The sequence below is a fragment of the Culicoides brevitarsis genome, chromosome 3, assembly GCF_036172545.1.
Source record: "Culicoides brevitarsis isolate CSIRO-B50_1 chromosome 3, AGI_CSIRO_Cbre_v1, whole genome shotgun sequence".
NCBI lineage: Eukaryota > Metazoa > Arthropoda > Insecta > Diptera > Ceratopogonidae > Culicoides > Culicoides brevitarsis.
In genome coordinates this window covers 34,385,271-34,390,184 of record NC_087087.1, presented here as the reverse complement: position 1 = coordinate 34,390,184, position 4,914 = coordinate 34,385,271, and the positions used below count along the sequence as shown (strand labels likewise).

The window sequence follows — 4,914 nt, the reverse complement described above, 5'->3', positions numbered from 1 at the left end:
AATTGAAGACGAGACGAATTAAAGCGCGATGTCAATTTGTGACAACTAAACCGAATCAAGTAAGCACCCTTTCTTAAATACTTTCGGTGCGCGCCAAGATTACAACGCGCCGCGATATTCATTCTGCCCCTCCATTTTTTCGACAACGACGATGTACCAGAGATCTCCATCGAAGATGCTTTTAACGACTCCATACACTTCCATGCATCGCTACGTGTCGTTAAGGATCTTCTCAGCACACGCGAAGCATCTTCGCACAAAAATGAACAATGAACGTGCCCCGTACGAATGATCACTCGCACTTTCGTTTCGTACTGAAAAAAATTGAACCGGTGTGTACGCGAGGTATTTTGTGTGTTTTACCGGCATATTATGCGACAACCGCAAATAAATCAATGCGTTTAATTTTATTTGCATTCAACAAAGTTGCTTTGAACCAATACTTTGTATGCCTCGTAACAAACCAAATATAATGGTCGAAAATCAATTATTTCGGATTGTCGTAAATTTTCCTACCAGATTGTCATTGAATTTATTTTCAGGTGCTCAAATTGTTTGTTTGTGCGGTTATTTGTTCAGTTCGAGATGCAAAGAGAGAGAGAGAAATATGATCTGAGGATCAATCGGGGTCAACCTCTCTTACTTAATAGCGAGTTTTTTTCTCAAGTCATCGATGGGGCATCTTTGTGAATATTCATGAGAACAGTGATTGATGTCGATTTATGGTGAAGAAGAACTTTGTGTTGAAGAATTATTATTATGGAAATTTTCTTATTGATTACAGGAAATTATAGACACGAGATGTAATTTTTTACAATGTTACAGCGTTGAGGTTTGAGATGATTTAATATTTACATGAAAAAAAAAATTATTTATTGAGTATTCGCATATTACATACGCATACATTTTTAATAAGATTAAAAAAATTAGAAATTTTTTTTTTAAATTTTTATTTTTTTTTAATAAAAATTTAATATTTCATATTAAAAATAATTCAAAATTTTTAAATATTTTTCAATTTTCAAAATTTTTAAAAATTTTCAAATTTTTTAAATTAAAAAAATTTAGGGCAAATACAATATAAAATAAAATAAAAAAAAAAAATAAAAAAAATAAAATAATAAAAAAATAATATAAAATAAAATAAATAAAAAATTTTGTAATTAATTATTAAAAATAATTCAAAATTATAATAAAAATAAAATATTTTTAAACATTTATAAAAAATTTGAACAAATGTTAAAATTTTTATTTTATTTTATTCAATTCAAATTTTTGAATTTTTTTTCAATTTGTAGAAAACCAAAAAATTTTTAATTTTATTTTAAGTGATTTTTAAGTTTAAAATTAAAAAACTGCGGGAAATTAAAAAAAAATATTTAAAAAAAAAATTTTTTATAATTTTTTGTGAAAAAATTTAAAAAAAATTCAAAACTAAAATTATGTTTAAAAAAAATTCATATAGATACAAAAAATAATTTTAAAAAATTAACAAAAAAAATTAAGAAAATTATGAAAATATTTTGATAAATTAATAATTTAAAAATAATTAATTTACTAATTTTAATTATTTATTAATTTTAATTTATGTTTTTAATCAAAAAATATTTTAAAAATTTAATTTTTTCATTATTTTAGATTTATTTTAAATTTTAAATTAATTTTATTTCAATTTTTTAATTAATTTTAAATTAATTACTTTCAATTTTATTCAATTAATTTTAATTTCAATTTAATTAACTTTAAAATAAATAAATTTTTATTTTAAATAAATTTAAATAGAAGATACAGCCTCCAAGTAAATTTTTCTTGAATTAATTAATAATTTCTTAAATTATTGAAAAATTATTTATTTATTATTTAATATTTCACATGATGCAATATTATTTTTTTTTTCTCTTCATCTACAAAATCCATTAAACTAAAAAAAATATTAATATCTTACTTCACATTGATTCACTGCCAAACCATTTCCGTTCGAACTCAATTAAAAGTTGTTGAAATCGTGATACCCCGTCGTCGTACACTTGTCTTTAGAACAACACTTTACATTATACTGACCTTTCATAAAAAAAGAAAAAAAAAAGATTTTATCTCACAAATATTTATTTACCTTGATGACTTACTACTTTCTATTTCTTTGCTTATTTCATAATTTTTTCATTCACAGATTATTACTTCTCTCGTTAGACTTTGTTGTGCTTCATACGAATATGGGACGCATACGTTCTGCGATTACATAAAAATTAACATCTTCAACTTTTTAGCAGTTCAGTTTGGATTTCATGCATCGCATTTAAATATTGAGTGAGAAGGTAACGTTCAACAAAATTTTTTTAAATAATCAATAATTACATTCGTATACGTTAAAAAATTCAGTTGAAGTTTATTTTATGGCACACAACGTTCGTCGTAATACTTTTACGGACAATGTACAGTGAGAGCAGTATTGGAAATAGTTTTACCTTAAAAAGTGCTGAAGATGATCTCTCGACCAATTTTATGCATAAAAATGTCAAAGCAATAAATATGCTGCATGTAAATTGATTTTACGAAGTGAATTATGGGCGAATTTTTGGGTCGCACTGCAAATATTTGAAGTATTCGACGATCAATAAGGTATTAAAATGAGGCAGGTGACGTTCTCGTGACATATTACAGTGCATTTTTGGAATTATCGAGACGATGTTTGAGGATGACGTGCAATTATGATGATGAATTTATCTCGAATTTTGTGATTTTCAACGAAATATTGCGCAATATTGAAAATTATGAGAAAGTTTGCGAAGGCGAAATTTGTGCCGTTGCACTTTTAAGAGAATTTTCGATGAGAAAAAAATATTTCCGTATCGAATTTCGCACTCAGGTGTCAAAAAATTAAATAAAAAAGGAACTTCCTTGATTGCTGCTCTTTATTGCCGCAATTAATCGTTTACTTGTTTCGAAAATCCTTGAGTTTCTAATCTTTTTCAAACAAACCACAGATATTTGTACAATTTACTTGTTTACCAACAAACTTTTATCGCATCTCACACATTGTTGCAAATCCCATAAATTTTAATAAATAATTTGAAAAATTTTGTGAGAGACAAGCTTGACAACCTGCAAGCTGAACATAACATTTTAACAAGCAAGGCAGTACAATTTTTTTGTGATCGTTAAAAAATACGCATTTTTTGTTGCGACGATCACTTTGTTAATGTTTTTTTTTTTATTTTATTAACGAGAGAAAAAATCAGATAATTTTCGGTTTTTACGCGATGAATGAACGAAGTCAAATATTAATAATAATAGTAATAAATGGCATAAAAGAAGTTGAAAAAAAAGTTAAATGACCGTGAAAAATTCACATCGCGAGAAGAAGTTGAAGAAGACATTGAATATGGAAATTTTTTAAGTTAATTTTTGTTTTTATTATTTTTTTTCAGCAACCAGCGGCAACCAGCAATGATATTCAACCTTCCTTAAGACGACGTTTCCTAAAAAAAAATATTTTTATTAAAAAATAATTTAAAATTGAGACTTACATGCAATTCATGTCGGCTTTTGCTGCCAATCCAGAATCATGGAAGCGATGAAGAGGACTATGCCAATGAGGTCCATGCCCTGACATTCCAAATTGACCACATTTGACAGGAGGAAGTTTTTCTAAAAAATAAAAAATCATAAATTTAAAGGTTTTAAGCTTTAAAATTATTTTTACTTCGATCCAATAAGGGAACGTTTTCAGAAATTTCAGTAAAATTTGTTAAAATAAAAAATAAAATAGCGAAAAGCTGTTTAGTCATTGCGAGTTGTTTCAATTTAAATGCATGTGAATTTAATTCTCAAGTGATATTTATAGTTGATAAAATGAAAAATGTTTGAATTGCAGTTGTCAAGGTTGTTTATACATATTTTTTTAGTTTTGTGATGCGGGATAAACAACATGCAGTGTCAAAAAAATTTAAAAATTGAAAAAAAATCTTTGTAAATAAAAAAAATTAAATTAAAATAATAATTATTATTATTTTTAAATTTAATAAAAAATAATATAATTAATAATTTTTAAAATTTTATTATGATTTTTAATTTTACTTAATTTTTTTTTATAAATTTAAATAAAAAAATATCCATTGGTTTTTAATTTTTTATAAAAAAAAAAATTAATTAAAAAAATTATTATTTACTTAATATAAAATTATTTTAAAATTAATTAATAAATTATATATTATTAAAAAAAATCAAATTAAAATTTTATTAATTTTTTTTTAAATTTTATAAAAAATTTAAAAAAATAAAATTTTTATATTTTAAAATTTCAAATTAAACAACTTGAACATCCCCGTTAAAAAAAAGTTAAAATCCATGAACAAGAAACGCAGTGCGTAAATCACTTTAATTATTACTCAACATTCGGATATATATTAACTTCTCATATACAAAAGATCATCCTCTTAACATCATTATCCACACAAACAACAACAACAACCTGAATTAAATATGTTTTAATGTGAGAAAACTTTTTGTTGTTGTAGGTACGACTCACACACATTCGGTGACAAGATAAACATTTTTGCTATTTTAATTTAAATTTGTCCGACATAAATAAAAAAAGTCGCGTCATGCAAACATAAAAGTTGTAATTATGTCAGCATTAAAAAAAAAGTTAAATTCTCAAAACAAGTTTTTGAAACGAGTAAATAGTAATTTTGCGAGAACAAAAGCTTTTAATTTAATTTAATTAATAAAAAAATTGATTAACATGTGCTTTTAATAAAAAATCATAAATAATTACTTCCCAGAAGAAGATGTTGACGTGACTCGCATGATCCTAAAAAAAAATGTTTCTTCAAGATTTTTTTCGTCTGTCTGTCAAAAATTCATGTTTTAATTAATAAAATGCGTTCAAGCAAAATAAATATTTTTTTAAAA

At 24.4% G+C, this 4,914-nt stretch overlaps 1 long non-coding RNA gene across 1 annotated transcript; it reads right to left on the bottom strand.

Moving 5' to 3' along the window:
* Window positions 1-3,227: 3,227 nt before the first annotated feature.
* On the bottom strand, window positions 3,228-3,798 carry LOC134835782 (uncharacterized). Its single transcript, XR_010162228.1, has 3 exons — window positions 3,704-3,798; window positions 3,528-3,648; window positions 3,228-3,479 (listed from the first exon to the last, which is right to left on the bottom strand). It is a non-coding gene; the product is annotated as an uncharacterized LOC134835782 (long non-coding RNA).
* Window positions 3,799-4,914: the final 1,116 nt, after the last annotated feature.